Source organism: Manis javanica, chromosome 3 (genome assembly GCF_040802235.1).
Source record: "Manis javanica isolate MJ-LG chromosome 3, MJ_LKY, whole genome shotgun sequence".
Lineage (NCBI taxonomy): Eukaryota > Metazoa > Chordata > Mammalia > Pholidota > Manidae > Manis > Manis javanica.
The window spans coordinates 140057441-140075201 of record NC_133158.1 but is presented as its reverse complement, the minus strand read 5'-3'; positions in this window follow the sequence as shown (position 1 = coordinate 140075201).

The following is a 17761-nucleotide window of genomic DNA, read 5'->3' as shown; positions in this document are numbered from 1 at the left end:
CTTTAATAATTATTCTGAAACTCAGTTTTCCCACTTGTAAAATGGAGATAATAGTTATCTCAGTTATTGTAAGCATAAAATGAGTTTAGGTGTTGGGGAAACCTTGTAAAGCAAGAAACAAAGGCGAGACTTCACATAGTGCTTTGGGTTTATGGCAGTATTTGTATCTTAGAATTGAACTTTCCAGATATAGATACAAGCACTTGCTGTGTTACCTTAAGCAAGTAAATTAACTTCACTGCGCCTCAGTTACTTCATCTATAAGTCACTGCTTGATAGGTTTATTCAATTTTATTGAGAAAATGCTTATAAATTTCTTAATAATGCCTGTTAAATGTTAATGTTTAAGTAAACAAATAATTTTAAAATTGTCCCTTATTGTATCTTGATCACTGTGATGGTTAATTTTATGTATTACATGACTGAGCCATGGGGTACCCAGATATTTGTCCAAACCTTATGCTGGGTGTTCTGTGAAGGTTTTTTGGGGGATAAGTATGATATTTTAATCAATAGACTGAGTAAAGCAGACAGTCTTCCTAATGTGGGTAGGCCTCATCCAGTCAGTTGAAAGCCTGACTAGAAGAAAAGGCTGACCCCCATCTAAATAAGAGGGAATTCCTCTTGCCTGTCTCCAACTTCCAGGTTTTTCCTGCCTTTTAACTCAAACTGAAACACTGGCATATAAAAAATACATATACATTTTTTTATCTCATATCTAGAGGAAGCCACAGACATGTAATCACTAGGTAAATACTTCATAATTGTGATGCATTATAATAAATGAATATTTGAGTTTTCTTAATATCAATGCCAAGTGGGAGCAGTTTGGTCAGATACAAAAGCAACTCTAACGATGTGGTAAGTTTCAGCAACAGCATTTCTGCTTTTGATGGAAGAAACTAATTTCTAATGTAGTTACTTCTTATTACTTGTAGTTATGTTCTATAAAGTCCTCATAAACAATGGGTTAGTGAATACTGTGCCATTGCTCCTAAGGTATGTCCAGGTTTATGTTCCTGTGAACCTCTGGTCACAACATTTTTGTCAACCAATCAATGCATAACGTTTTTTATGTGTGTTTCTGTTTCAAGTCACCCACTTTATTGTATATATATCTTGCTTCATTAATACTGGACACACTACCAACAGCTCTAATTCTTGCTTGAACTAAGCTTCTCCATAAAGACACATGAAAGCCTTCTCTCTCTTAGGAACACTGGCCAGCACTTCACACTATACTTAAGGGTCATTTAAAATAGGAAAATCACTAACAGAAAATGCAAAAAAGTGAAAAACATGACACTAAATATATCACACAACTGTTTATAGTTCAAGAGCTGAAACAAGACGGCAGAGTGTCCCCTTCTTTAACCTCAGCTTGGAATACGTATATCAGGGGACTTAAAATTTTCACCACCTTGTCCAAATCTGTGAAAGTGATGTAAATATGATGCATTTAAAGACACATTTTAGCCAAAAGGGAATAAAAAACACAGAATTGTGAATAAAGAGGATCAACAGTACTTCTACATTATAAGTATTTTCAGTACTCCAATATTTCTATTAGTAATTTATATAGTTAACTAGATAATTCTTATTAAGTTCCTAGAACATGAATTTTAGAGAAAAATATTTGAATCAATGTGCTCTCAAGTAAGAAAATCGGAAACCTTTAACATAGTTTTAGAGGCAAAGATGAAGATGAAGTCGTTAGGAATAACACATTGCAAGAAGTTGCAAGAAAAGTAACTGTGAACCAGTAAAATACAAATTAAACTTAGAGTTATAAAGACTTGTGACTGTAGAAAAAATTTAGAACATCCCAAAGCATGGGCAAATTTTCATGCTTTAGGTTGCATAACTTTATTGATTCAAAACAATTGGTGTGTTCAAGAACGTTCCTATCAGAAACCAGAGATTTAATTATTCTAGTTCACTGTTTAAAGTATGCAAAGCAAAGGCAGAAATCCACAAGTGTGCTTCATTCACAACTGAAGTGGTCACTTTGGTGTCAGTTATGAAAAATCCACCAACACCCACTTCTCCTAAGGATTGTGTTGAAACCAGGCTTGACAAGTATTACTAAGTCATGTAATTTAAGTACAATAGCCTTAAAACAGTAAGCATGGGAGGATGTTTGAACATTAATGACCATTGAATTTAAAAAAAATTGTCCAATATTGCCAAATAATTAGTAGTAAGTGCAGAATATTATAGAGATAAATGTCATGATTAGACACATCTGGCTTCAAAACCCATTGCCGCTACTGTGAAGATGAGTGATTTCAACCTCAGTAATAAACTTACTGAACCTTATTTTCCTCCTAAGTAGCTGGACATAGAATAGAATGGTGACCTCTGCTATTAGTTCTGGAGGAACATTACCTGGCTTAGATTCCCAATTCTAGCACCTACCAGCTGTTTGAGAAAAGTACTGTCTTCTCAAAATGCACCTTTCATGTCAGTTTAAAAGTTTGATAATAAGATTGTATCAGTCTGGATTCAGTTGTAAATACAGAATCTGTTCTAAGTAGGTCGAACAGAAACAATTTACACTAAAGAGCTTTTAGAAACATTGAAAAGACTGAATAAACAGAGTCTATGCTTGCCTGAACAGAATATATTTTACCACTGGGCCACGGTTCCCTATCTGCAGCTAAAGCTCCCTGTAGCACTACTATAAAGGTAACCAGCTCACAGGGATGCCAAGTGATGTTTAAATTTTTGAACCAAACACAGTGACATGTGTCGGACACCATGGAAACCATTCCTATTAAGTCGTTTTGACCTATTTAATAAATGGAACATAATATATGTGTTAAAGATGATACTGTATGAACATTACATGAATTTTAGAGTTTAAAGTCCTATGAGTACTGTGAAAAAAAGTACTGAAACACTAGGGGCACTTGAACCAAGAAATTGTGGAAACTTTTGTCATAGGTTATTACGCAGCTCACAGAATCATTGGAAAAGGTGCATAAATGGTGCCATAGCTTCTAAGAAGGTGCCATAAAATTCACATTGCACAGATGGGCCAGCCTGCAGTGGTACTGCTGCTGCCTCCCAGACTGGTAAACTATCAGTACAGCTGCTGGCCACAGAATTGCTAAAACCTACATGCTTTGCCTCTGTCCCTGCTTAGTTCTGATTTTACACTTCACATGAATGCATCTGATTTGCAGACCCTAAATCACATCTAGCTCACTATTTAAGCTTCACCTAATTAAAATTATATAAAATTAAACATTCAATTCCTTGCTCATACGAGGTCAATAGGCTCACTTCAAGTACCCAATAACCATAGGTGGCTGGCGGCTACTGCACAGGCCAGTGCAGAAACCGGATATTTCCATTGGCAAAGGCAAGTGTCACTTGGTGTTGCCATTAGCTCTACGTATTTGTCACAGCTTTATTGGGACCTTTTTCTACTTAGATCATCTTTGTTCTGTTTGCTTCCTCTGTTTCTCATAGCAAAACTTTTACATAAACTCAGATTTCTGTCTTTCTGGTTCCAGAAACATTTCAGATTCCTCAAAATCTATTTTTTTTCAGCTTTTATCTCTGACTCTCTGACTCCTTCTGATTTACAATTACAGATCAAAGTTTTCAGCCTCAGCACTGTTGGTATTCTAAGGCTTGTTAATTTTTCTTGGGTGGGGGTGGGGGTGGGGGTGGGGGATGGGGTTCTGTTCTTTACGTTGTAGCATCACTGAGCTCCGCCCACCGGATTCCAGCAGCACCCTGCCCTGAGTTGCAATAGACACTGCCAATGCCGACTGGGGGAAAAAACACCCACTAGTGGAGAAGGCCCAAGCATATTAAGCTAATAAGTTTCCCTTAAATCAGTCACACTCTGAAAAATGTATATTCCAGTTACCAAGGAACAGCTTCTTTTTCTCATTTCTCTTTTTGCCAAATTGTTATTTTTCTTCTCCTTTCTCTCTTTCTCTTCCTCTCCTTTCTTTTCTCTCTCTCCTATGTATTATTTTGCTTTTAAATTACTGAAACCACGATGTTCCTGTCACACACATAAAGCTACCCCATGGGTATAGGATTAATCACTTTATAAATACCTCCCTGTAAGTTTTATTGATATACACATTTTTCCCTTCCCAGAACAATCACAGTCCAGAGTCTATAGTAATTTATGAGGATTGGTCAGGCTAGCACTATGCTTGCCACCTTTCAGCACTAAAAAAAAATACATAATAAGGGAATCAATGTAATTAGTAAATATATAAACAGCAGATAGTATGAGGTAGTCCAGAAGAGAATGCAGTGAGCATCTACAAGAATCTGCTTGTAGAAGACTGAAAGTGCCTTGGAATGGTGCCAAACAAATTGGTTATAATACAATGCTTTTCAAATTTGATTACACATAGAATCACTTGGTAAACTTAGATATGCTACCCAAACCTGGATCCACTCCCAAGATTCCCAATAATATGGATCCACTCCCAATAAATGGAAGGTGATCCACTCCCAATATGGAAGGTGATCCACTCCCAATAAATATATGTGGTGGAGTCCAGAAATAAAATTTTTTAAGCTTCTCAAGTGATTCTAAGATATATCCAGATTTGCTAATCTTTGCAATATAGGATATCAAAGGGTGGTGTATGTGCACGTGTTAGGGGGTGGAGGGGGAGGGGGAGCCAGAATATTGGTTTGTATGATGCAGATTAGTTTCTATTCAATAGGTTTAGGATATGTGTTTTAGAAATTATAATTTCTTCAATCCCTCCTTTGATTGTTATACATAGTCAAGTTTAAAAAATAGTTTCATACAGCAGCAGACTTACAGACCCCAAGAAGGGACTAGCGGTTACCAAAGGGAAAGCGGGTGGGGAGGGTGGGTGGGAAGGGAGGGAGAAGAGGACTAAGGGGTATTATGATTAGCACACATAATGTAGGCGGGGGGGGATGGGGAGGGCAGTATAGCACAGAGAAGAAGACAAGTAGTGATTCAGTAGTATCTTACTATGCTGATGGACAGTGACTATAATGGGGTATGTGAGGGGGACTTGATAATAGGGGTGAATGTAGTAACCACAATGTTGCTCATGTGAAATCTTCATAAAATTGTATACCAATGATACCTTAATAGAAAAATGACACCAAAAAATTAAAAGAAATAGTTTCATAGCAGTCACCTGCAATGAAATATTGCCTCTGTGTCAGCTAACCTGAAAGTGGGCAGGCCCCCTATGCACTGGCAGATGGACGTAGAAACTTGGACGAGAGCGGAAGGTGATCCATAGATGTGATCAGAAGTAGGGGAGGCTGCCCTGGGGAGCAGGTTCCAGAGGCAGAACCCCAGGCCAGAAAACAAGGTCAGATAAAGGAAAGCGGTCATTGTTTAGCAAAGATTCTCAATGGTCATAACAGAAATATAAGTCAATGAAGTGGTAATGAAGAATAAGGCAAAAATGAAATGTACAAGTTCTACAAGGCAATTGGGTGGACTTGAGGCTGAGCCCTGAACTGTTGTGATTTATGGCATACCTTCCTAGTAATCAGAGTAAGCCCTGAGCCTGAGGGTGTAGGTTAAATGACATTAGGTTAGGATATTGGGAGTCTGCTAGTAAAAGTAGGTAGAGCAAGAAACCCCCAAATACTTTGCATCTTTTGATTTTTTCTGTATCTATGCTTCTATTTCTACACAGGATAAAATGTGGGATTTTCCTCAAACCCATATCATTTTTCATTTTGAAAATATTATGCTTGCAATATTTTCATTTTTAACCAGATTAAGTTATTGTTAGCTCAGGCAAAACTTCTAGATTAATTAAAACTATTCTATTTATGAAACAAATAAGCTATTAATATCTCAGTTTTTTTTAATGTTTTTGAATCTTCAAGTAGAAGCATTAACAGTCCATTATGATCCAAGTCTATTCTGTTTTTAATTTTCCAAAGTAGTAACAGATATTTCCTCCCTTGAAATGTGTTTTAGCTTTTTGTATTAGATAGTACATACAAGATGGGTCAAAAAATCTTAGGAGGGAGCACTTAACTTGCCCTTAATTAGTAGCAGTTATTAACTAATGTTTACATTTGAAAGGCTTTTGAACAAATCCCTTTTTTGTCACACAATGAAACAACCAATATCTTTTTTTTTTTGACTCATTTATAACTTGATATTCAATTCTTTTATTTTAAAGAGACTCACTTCAGGTATCAAAATATTTCTTTGTATTCCAAAAGCCATACAAATTTAGGTAAAGGTTTTCTTTGACTATGGGCAGTTTAGACGAACATTTTGTCAAAGTTCAAAATTCTAGTTGGTGCCTTTTTTCTCCTACTATTTTTTAGCCAAATATGTCAGCTTCTCCATGTTCACAGCATTCAATTTTCTTCCTTTTATTTTTCCTTCCTTGACATATAGTATTGTACAAACAAATGACTAATTGCTAAAGCTACAGTCATTTGGGATTTACAGAGCCTCTTTCTCATCTGATCAAAGTGCACTCTGTTCAGCTTGCCAAGGGAAAATAGTTTTGTGTTATTTGACAATTAGTATGAAAGTCTTGTTCTATTACAAATTCAAGACTTATCCCTCCAGGTTTACATGTTTGTTTGAAGAAAGAACAAAAATAAAATAGTCAGCTATTTAAAAAAAATAATCTAGCTCAAAGAGTTACAACTGTAGCTATTAACATTAATGGCTGTTGCTGCAGCAATGACACTTGCTGTTTCCTCTTCTGGAGTTTATCTGCTGGTCTCTTCAAAGCTAGGTCCTTCTTATTATTCAGGTATCATTAAAAAAATATCTTCTCAGTCCTTCTCTGAACATCTAATTTATATTTATTGTCTTATGGTATTTTCTGCAAACCATTGAAATGATCTCATTCTTGCATCACTTTGTTCATATTTTATTTTTTCTCTTTCACAACTCTGTTTCTCCTTAAGAATAAGGTTTTGGTTTGTTTTGCTCACCACAGTTTGCTAACTATTAAGAAAAATGCCTGGCACTTAATTATTATTTATTGAATGAATGTGAAGTAGATTTTATTACTAAACAATATATTACTCCTAGGAAAAATTTGTTATTATTAATGAGACTTGTGCCAGAGAAAGTTTTGAAGCGCATGTTCTCAGTGCCAAGCCAAAGCAGCGGATTTCTACATGGTCGTCATTAAACAATGTCTACTCAGTGTTTTTCAAAACGTGGGTACATATGGACTACCCCTATCAGAACCATTTGGGCTACTTCATCTCTGACTTACAGAATCTCTTGAAAATGGAACAAGAAATCCTGTATTTTTAAACAAGACCTCTGGGATATGTTTATGTAGAGTTTGAGAACTACTATCTCATGTACCTTGATACCTGGACTGATAAATCTTATAGGAATAATATTCTTTCAGAAAGAATTCAACTCTGTGAAATGGGGGACATAACCTCATAAATCATGAGCTTTGTGGTTTGTGCCTATCCATGTAACTTCAATTTTTTCCCTCTCAAGTGGAAGTAAGTTTAACTCTTGAAAAAAATGTTAAAATCTGTGAAAATCACTTATTTTGAAATTACTTTTTCTGAAACCTTTTCATTGCTTATTCTTGCCTCAGGCAGCAAGCTCTTTCTCTGTTCAGACCCAGAATGATGTTTACATTCTTTAAGGAGTTTCCCTATTAAAATAGAAATGAAACAAAACAGACTAAAAAATCTTCTTGTCAGTTTTTTACACTCTATTTTTTTATTTGTATTTTATTATTCTTCAAGAGAAATGAACATCCGTGAGTTAAGGTATAAATTTAAGCCTTACATCTCTAAGAATAAAATAAAAAGCTTTGCCTCAAAGAAATGGAATTCCAGTCACCAAAATATTGATAGACAAATAATTCGTAAGTGTGTTGCCAGGGGCAGGGAGTTCTCATAAAATCACATCAAGAGTAATCCTCAGGCAAATACAATTAACTGTTTTTGAGACAGTCTCGAGGGGATTTGATTTTATCAGAGGAAGGGAGGCTTAGGTAAGGATTAGCGGTCATGTGATATAAATGGTGATGTGCTAAAAGGCAATAACCACTGGTGTTGGAAGCATCTACTTTTTCATATGAATTTTATCCCACAGGTGGAGTTTGTGCCACTACCCTACTCCAACCAAAGCAGTAAATTTGGGCAGAGTTTGGGAATACATTTGCCTTTTTTTTTTCTCAGTATTGCAGTACTATAATTCACAACTTCTCTAAGTTTTACCTTTAGAATACATCTCTAAGTGTCTTTTATTATTACAATCATTCCTGGCATGGGAAATCACTGAATATTGAAATACATGTACTTTATTAATAGAACTAAGTTGAGATCGAATCTGCCTAGCACATTATTTCTTTGCTACCAGGTAGCCAGCCTCCTCGAGCTGAGGTCTATTTATGCTTTTTATGAACTCAGTGCTAATCCTACTTTGAGAAAAAATCAACCAATAGGATTATTAGTTGCATTAATAGGAATGTATAAATATTAATTATAATATTTTGGGTAAAATTGCAATATTTCCAGAATCTCTCACCTGGCTTTAGTTTCAACAGGTGTTTCCAAGAGGTGGAGAGAAGTAGTCCATCTCTATATCAATGGGTAATTGGGTGGGCAAGTGAGGGCTTATCTGGACTGGAGAGGATGTGGGAAGGATTTGCTCACTTCCGCTGTAGCAGGAGAGAGATGCGGGATGACTCCTTGTAAGCAATAAACGGGTTTTAAACTGAATGATTTCAGTTTCAAAGGCATTTTTACCCAGGACTTTCCCCTCCCTGGATTTACATCTGGCAGTAGTTGGCAGGATCTCTGAACCTGAAATCAGTCTACATGGGTGTGACCCTTGGGTGGGCTGCCCCTAAAAATGGAGAGGAGTAGCCCAGATACCCCCCTGTGGATAGTGAGGAGCTGCAGCAGCAGAGGGTGCAGCTTTACCCAGGAGCCCCCTATCTATGGGGCTTCCAATTTGGGAGCCTGTAGTGGGGAATTGGTCTAGGGTAAAGCACCTCCTAGAGGGGTAGGGCCTTCCTCAGAACAGGGGAAGAGTGGAGACACTGGAAGCTTCAGAGTTTGCCCTCCATGAGGTAGAGGACTGCTTAAAGGCCCTGAGTGGCCATGTAGCAGCTGGAATTATAGCATCTCTTTTCCTCGGGAGAGTGAAAAATATTGAGGAGAAAGAGAGGGTTATTGAGAAGGTTATAAGGAAGAGAGAGGGACTTCAGCAGGAAAGAACATACTTAAGCATTGCTTGGAGGAGCTGGATGATGACCTATGGGATGCCCTTAAGGAAGAGAGACAGTTATAGAGAAAAACAGAGCATGTTCCTGGAAGATTCCTCTGCAGTGCTGTGTTGCAGGAGGCTATGGAGGAGGGGGAGGAAAGAGTGGTGCCTTCAGCCCTGGAGATGGTGGAGGAGCCGGGGGGAAGATGAGGAGGAGGGGCCATGGGCTACTCTGCTGCTGAGGCCACCACCTGAGGCACCAGCCTCTCCTGTATTAAAGGCCAGCCTGGCTATAATTAAAATAAATCAAAACAACCTCAGACTCCTCAGGGGGAGGAGCAGCCTCCTCCCCAGGTTGTGGAGCGCTCCATGCTCCACCCCTATGCCCAGGATGAGCTGGTGGACATGCGCATCTGGTATAGGCAGAAGCCATCCTAATCTCTGCCTACATGGCTTTTACATCTCTGGGATATGGGGGTGGAAAACATTGTCATGTTGGGTCCTGAAATGAGTCGACTGGCTTCCCTGATGATATACGTTTCCCTCCATCAGTGGTTGAAAAGTGCCCATCATGCCTCAGGGAATCAGGCACTTCCCAAATGGCTGACAGCTGCCATCAGGGAGTTTGGCCTAATCAGGGTGATTTACCATCTTTACCCACTAGCTGGAAAACATACGTAGAGCTCCAACAGGTATTGCAGGAATTGCGCATGAAAAATATCACCTATAATATGGACCCCCAGGGCCCCAGTGAGGAGTTGTTTACCATAGGAATAAGAAATCTGGTGCTGCATACAGCTCCCCATCTCTCTTTGGGCACCTTGGGACTACTCTTGCCCCCACATAGGGTAACCCATGAGTGACGCTACTCATATTTTAGCAGATCAGGGGGAGGTTGAAACAATAAGGGCAAAGAAGGAAGCATAGGCACGACTGAAAGGAGAGGTATAAAAGGCCCCATGAAGGTCTCGAGGACCCAGATAGGGGTTGATTTGATAAAGACTGGAGTAGTGAAAGAGAAACGTGATGGGCAGCCCATCTTGTTAGAACTGTGGCACTAATTAAAGCCAGAACAGCAGTTGCAGCTGCTGAGGTTTAGGACATGAAACTGGAGTCAAAGCCTCATGTCTGGCCTATGTCCCTGAAAAAAAACCCTAGGGGTTTGCTATCAGGTAGCAGCAGAGATCCGGTTACACCCTGACAGAGAACCAACTGGCTGCTGTGTATCACATCTTGCTGGCTACAGAGCCCATCAACAGAACAGCTCCAACAAAGGTAATAACTACCTATCCCATTGTGGGGTGGGTGTAAGACTGGACCCAAAGGCCATGGAGTGGCATGCCACAGATGCCTTCACTGGCCAAATGGGGCACATATTTATAGCAGCATAGCACCCTCTCTACTAGCTCCTTAAGTGGAGAACTCCAGTGCTTATTGGGGCCAGTGACTTATACCAGTGGAAAGCAGGAAGAACTTGCTTTTGAGCCATTGGTAGCCAAGAGTACTTATCAGGAGGGAAAAGTCCCTATACCTGAAGATGCTTCCTATACAAATGGCCTCAGTTGTGGATAGACTCCAAAGTGGAGGGCTGTGGCTTTCCATCATAGAGAGGGGAAGAGCAGCCAATGGGCTGACTTGCGGGAAGTATATCTTAAGATTACCCAGGAGCCCTCCCCTATAGTTGTCTGCACTGACAGCTGGGCCGTCTATCAGGGCTTGATCCTGTGGCTACCGACATGGTACTATGCCAACTGGTTGGTTGGTCATGTAGTGGCAAGACCTATGGGACTTTGGTCAGACTAAGACTGTTATTATATATCATGTGACAGGCCATTTGCCTTTGGCATCCCCAGGGAATAATGAAGCAGACACATTGGCTTAGTTATGTTGGCTAGAAAGAAAGCCTGCCTCTGATGTAGCCCATGGTTACATGAGCATTTGTTGCACACACGTGCAACAAATGACAATGTGGGCTGTATCCTGTTGGTGGGGCTTGACTTTGAAGAAGTCAACAGAGTCTGGAAGGAGTGCTTTATGTGGTCTAAGAGAGACTTACAGTGAGCCCTACAGCAACATGGGACAATCGGTAAGGGGCCAATAACCTTGTCAGGTGGCAGATAGACTATATTTGGCCTCTGCCCATATCAGAAGGATATCGGTATGCCATGACTTGTGTGGACATGGCTACTGGACTATTGGTTGCTTTTCCTGTGCTTTGTGCAGATCAGCAAACTACCAAGAGGGGCCTAGAGCATCTCTTTGTAGCCTATAGCTGGTAGCAGATGATTTAGAGTGATCAAGACACCCACTTTTTTGGACATGCATTACAAGAATGGGTGCAGCAATTAGGAATAAAGTGGAAGTTTCGTATACCATATAGCACTACTGGGGCAGGCATGATAAAGAGTTACAGTGGTTTGTTGAAATGTGGCCTGAAGTCAGACACCAGTAGTCTAAGGGGCTGGTCAGTTCACTTATGGGCAATGCTATGGCATTTGAATGAGAAGCCCCAAAAGGGAGCCTTGATCCCTGTGGGTATGCTCATACACCTTGCTGCCTCTCCTGTACAACTGTTGCAAACCAAAAAAGGAGCTATTGCAGTCAGGATATGGCCAGCAGAGCAACATCCTGCTGCCAGCCCAAAATGCATTAATCCCTGGAGACACTGTTGAGTGGACATGGCCCTGGACATTTTGACAGTGATGGCTGGCCCTTCTGTAACCTTGGGGAAGAGGCCTGGAAGCTGGCCTCGTGTTTATTCCTGGAGTAACAGCAGAGTGGCCTTCAATGATCATGGTACTGTATCCAAAATATCCAGGAGGCAAGAGCACCATACAGGGAAGTTTTGTTTTATCTTTAGGACCAGTATATGTACCTCCCACAGCCCTATATATTGACCCATCTGTAACTCCCACAGGGAGGGGGGTCAAAATATGGCATACTAGACCAGGACAAGATCCCATTCCTGCCACTGTCCTACCACAGGACCACTCTCTTGCATGCATCCTACCTGATGGACAAGATTTGCCTATGCTGGTACCATTTAAACATCTATCTTATCACCCTTAAGGTTATTTTCTTCTACAGTCTCTGTGGCTGGCATGCACCCCATGGCTGCAGCATGATGATTGCTCTGGACCCTCTACCTCTCAGTTTCTGCCTGCCTGTGGGCGAGCTTTGGACTTAATCTGCATAGGACTTTGAACCTAGCTGAATCCTCAGGCTTGAGGATTATCATGATTTTATTGCTGTTGCTATTGTATGTCATTAGCCTGGTTACAATGCTCCAGTTTTCTCACTCAGGGACCATTGCATAAGATGGGGAACAAGTAGATTGTATGGCGAGATTTCTGGAAGAGTGGCCTGTGGGTAAAATTGCAATATTTCCACAATCTATTGCCTGGCTTTAGTGCATCTCCATATCAACAGGTGTTTCCAAGGTGTGGAGAGAAGCAGTCCATCTCATATCAATGGGTAATTATGTAGGTGAGCAAGGGTTTATCTGGACGGGAGAGGTTGAGGGGAGGATTCGCTAGTTTCTGCCACGGAAGGAACTGATTTCGGTTTCAAAAGCATTTTTCCTTGGAATTTTCCCCTCCCTGGATTTACAAATATACAATATAAAATATAAATAAATATAGCTTCATTCGAATTTTATTAGTATTTAAATGTTATACATTGCAGCTTTGTGTCATGTATATCTTCTTATATAGCTGCCCTGTGATGCATTTGATGCATAAAAATCAGGTGTATTATTATATAAAAAATACATATTTAGGATTTTACACTTTTCAAGCACTCTGCTGCACATTCTTTAACCTAATTATTATTACTCACCTATGTGAATTCAGTAAAGAAGTGAAATTTTTTTCTACCAAGGGAGTAAATTTTAATATCTAAATTCAGGTGTTTTTCCCACACCACAACTCACATGGCATCTAATTGTTAGTTTTGATATTTGATATATTTGGCAATATGTGGATTGCCTTTTTCTGTTGTTCATATCACAAAAGAACATTTTATTTTAGCATATGATTATGATGAGGTAAGTCAATAAGAGATACAAAGCACTGGTTTCCTTTTGTATCTGATGAAAGAGCTATTTTAACTTTTTGCCCATAGTTTGTATATATATAGTTTTAGTTTTTTAAAAATATTATTAATCTTTCTCATATCTGGAATTGAATATCATCATGGAAGATTGAATATAAGCTATGTGTTAATAAAATCTCAGCATCTAAGCAGGCAAAGAAAGCAATAAACTAATCTCCCATGGAATAATTGCCACATTACTTACATGATTTTTAGAAACAAATTCTCATATTACATATATACTTAGGCAATGTTTTTCTAAGTATTTCATGTTGTGTAACATAATTATAAAACTGTTAAATTCTCATTATAAGTTATATAATTAGAAATTATAATTTCTATAGAAATGTGAGACTAACAGAAGTGAAAATTTAATTTAGGCTGAATCATCCATTTAGTTTCCCACGAGACAGACTCAATAATGTGTTTTGAAAATTTTGTCTGCAGAAATCAAGCATTAATTTTGGGGAATAGCAAAATAAATCAGTTTTTAATGACTAATATTTTAATGTAATTCATATGAAATGACTAATATTCCCTCAATAAGCCTCAGAAAGAGCATACACATACAAAGGTCATTTATATACAACCTTGGCCAGGTGGCACACATCCGGGATTCATAAAGTAAACAGGTATGTCTAAGTAGCCAGAGGATAAAACATAATCCATATTTATGTGTACTCTACTTAGGAAAGGTCTCTTGTCTTTCTTACCTGATTTTCTCACCTGATTTTGCTCTGGCATGGTAGCTGTTCTCCTGGTTTCAGAAGTTTATTTCCCCATTTTTCACATTAAGTTAACATTTGTTGCATTTTCTGTAATTTATGTTCTTGATACTATTAACTGTAGATTGTAGGTTATATTGTTAGTTTTCCATGTTGATACATATACATCTGGAGGATATGTTGAGATAAACTGATTTAATCATTTTGTCCTTTAGAAACCTAGAAGCCCTTCTCTCATTTTCCCCTGAACCCAAACCAATTAGACTTTCATTCCAGCTTTTTTTAAAAAAAAATTCCTTACCTTTATCAATGACTTTCAAATGGCCAAATCCAATGATCATTTGTTACATCTTACCGTTTTTGGGTCCCTTCCTCACTTAGAGCTCCTTTCTCATTTCCTTTGGGCTATTTCTTACTTGACCTGGAAATATTGCAGTTTCTTTTCCTGCTCATTCCTTAAGTGATCACATCTCCATAAATTTAAAACAATCAATATACTTACAATCAAATTTAAAAAAAAATTTCCAACCTAGATGTCTCTCCTGAACTTCTGCATCATAATTCTAAGGAGCTCTTAAATACTTTCACTTGTAAATGTAATCGGCATATCATACTTAGCTTGTCCAAAATTAACATATTCTCAACCTAGCAGCAGAATTTTTCTCCCAGTCTCTCCATCGTTGTAAGTGGCAACTCCATTCTTCAAACTGTTTTACACAGATGCTACCTTCTTTTATTGTTTTATTAATAAACCTTAGTTTTTTAAAGGAGTTTTAGGTTCACTAAAACTGAACAGAAAATACAGAGTTCCCATATGCTCCCTTCTCCACACATGCACAATGTCCCCGCTGTGAACATTCTACACCAGAGTGGCACATTTGCAAAAATCAGTGAAACTACATTGATAGAACATCATCCAAATTTCATGGTTTACATTAGGGTTCACTACGGGTGTTACACATTATATAGATTTTGAGAAATGCTTCCATTTATTGTTATCTTACTTCTGGTCACCACAGAATTCTCTTGCTTCTACATTCCAAGAATATATAGATGAAGACTTCTTACCAACTATGCCATAGATCTCTGGACTATTGAGATAGCCTCGTAACTAGTCTTCCTTGACTTCATGACACTGTGTTCCACAGAACTCTGATGTGATTCTTTAAAAATATTTTCAGCCATTCATACTGGTTTCCCTTACTCTCTTACATTTGCTTATTTATATTCACCTACTCTGGCTTCCTTAGTGTTCCTTAAACACATCAAACATGCAACCATCTGAGGGCCTTTGGCACTAGCTGTTTCCTTTGCTTGGACTTATTTTTTTCCCAGGTGTCAACAGAGTTTAATCCCCCACTTCATTCTGGCCTATGTTCAAATTTCACCTGCTACAAGGGGAAATCCATGACAGCCATGCATTACTATCACTGTTGGTGTATGTATGCATTTATATTATGTATGTTTGTTTCTATATCTATCTTTATCTTACTTAATGACTTATTTCACTACTAAAATGTAACAACAGAACATCCAAGAAACAAAAGAGTGCATGACCTTTATTTGGTGGGATGTCCACAGTCCTTGAACTGTACATGGATTATAGAAAGCATATAGTTTTGAATAACTTTTATGAATAATGTGCAAACCAAAAACCTCAAAGTCATTTTATGGAACTTGAGAAATTGTGAAATTTTTATGGAAAGGTAATGAGTAAAATACTAAAAGAATTTCAGAAAAAATAGGCAAATTTGGATAGATAATTCACAAACAATAAACCAATGAAAAGATGGTCAACATCATTGCCCATCAAGAAATGGTAAGTTAAAAGCATGAGATGTCACTAAACATCCACTGAAATGGCTAAAAGACAATATTAATGTCAAATATTGCCAAGAATTTTGAAGCAAAATTCTTTGTTTCAAATGATGCTCTCAAACATGACTGGTGGGCAAGAGAATTTGTTATAATCACTTTGGGAAAGTTTTTGATGGTTTTTTATAAATTTAAACATGCACCCATGTTTTCAACTTATTATCATTTACCTAGGAGACATCGTAACACATGTCTACACTCTACACAGAAACTTTTGTACAAATATCCATAACATTCATATTCAAAATAGCTATAAACTAGAAACTCACCTAATAGGTAACTGGATAAGCATATTGTGCTGTATCCATAAAAACGTGTATCTATTTAGGAAGAAAAATAAAGGAACTCATGATGCATGTAACAATATGGGTAAATCTCAAAAGCTTTATGCTGAGCAAAAAAAGCCAGACACAAAAGAGAGCATGACTTTACCCACAGGAAATTTTAGAAGAGGCAAAACTAATCTAGAAAAAGCAGATTAGGACTGTATGGGACCAGAAATGAGGCGACTGACTGAGGCGACTGTCTGCAAAGGTGCACACCAGAACGTTAAAGGGTCATGAAAATGTTCTCATCTTGATTGTGGTTGTAGATATATAGAATTCTGCATTTATAAAAACACTTCAATATGTGCATAAAATCACTTTATGGCATGGAAATTGTGTATGAGCAAACTAATTTAAAAAGTAAACATTTATATTTAAGTACACAAGCACCTAAAAGGTAAAATTTTGATAAAATAAAACACTTCAAATTATTTTAGAGATGCATTCAATTGTACTTTTTATTAAAGTTTCTCTTTATTCCTCAACCAAATTCTTCACTGTGAAATTTTGGCAGATAACCTTCAGCAGATTATATAAATACAACTGAAGTTTAACAATGATTATTACAAAAGGTATTGAAAATCTAAGAATAAATCTTGTATTTGGTGATATGTTTTGCAAACATGTCACAGAATGTGAGCCTCAAGGCTGTCCTTTATGAGCCCATCATCAAAAGGTCCATTTATGTTTATATATAAACAATGATATTCACTGTTACTTTAAATACACTTACATTAAATTCCTTATGTAATTACATTCATGACCAAAAAGAGCTAGATTCTAAAAAACATAATCACCTGAATCATTTGGGATATTTTTCTAATTTTTGATCTTACAGGGAATATTCTAGAAAGGAATTAATGTATGTATGTATTAATTTATATATTTCATCTCTCAGAAATTTCCCTTTCATTTTAAGAAAAATATACATACTTCATAATTAACTGTTGGTAGTTTTACTTCTTTGCTTCAGAGAGAATAACTATTCAGATTTTCATTGAATAAGTATCATTGAGCAACTTTATGAGTAATGCACAGATTTAAACTGAGCTATAAAAATTGTAATGACCATAAACTATTCAATTATCAATGACTGTTTCTCAGTATTTTATAGCCATATTTGTTATTTGAATTTTTGCTAAATTACAATTAAAAATTAGTGTTTTCTTTCGCCTGTCTGGTGTGAACTAGATAGGTGAAATTTAATTTAATTCAGCAAATATTTACTGGGCTTCTTGGATGTCTCAAATATTGTTCTAAATGCTAAGGACAAAGAAATCAATGAGCTAAATAGCCAGGAGTCCTTAACTTCATGTACCATATTAATAGTGTGAGATAAATTATAGGCAAAATAAATAATGTATATAAAAATTTCAAAGGTGAAACTATTTGCAAAGAGTTATTTTAATGCCTGTTGAAAGGACTGTTGCATTTGTCCATGAAAAAAAGATATATGCGGTCAAGTCAGTTGGTGGAGCTATTAAATTGGAGGAGGGGACATCGACTTTTGGGCAACATGGAGGAATCTCTTCAATATTTTC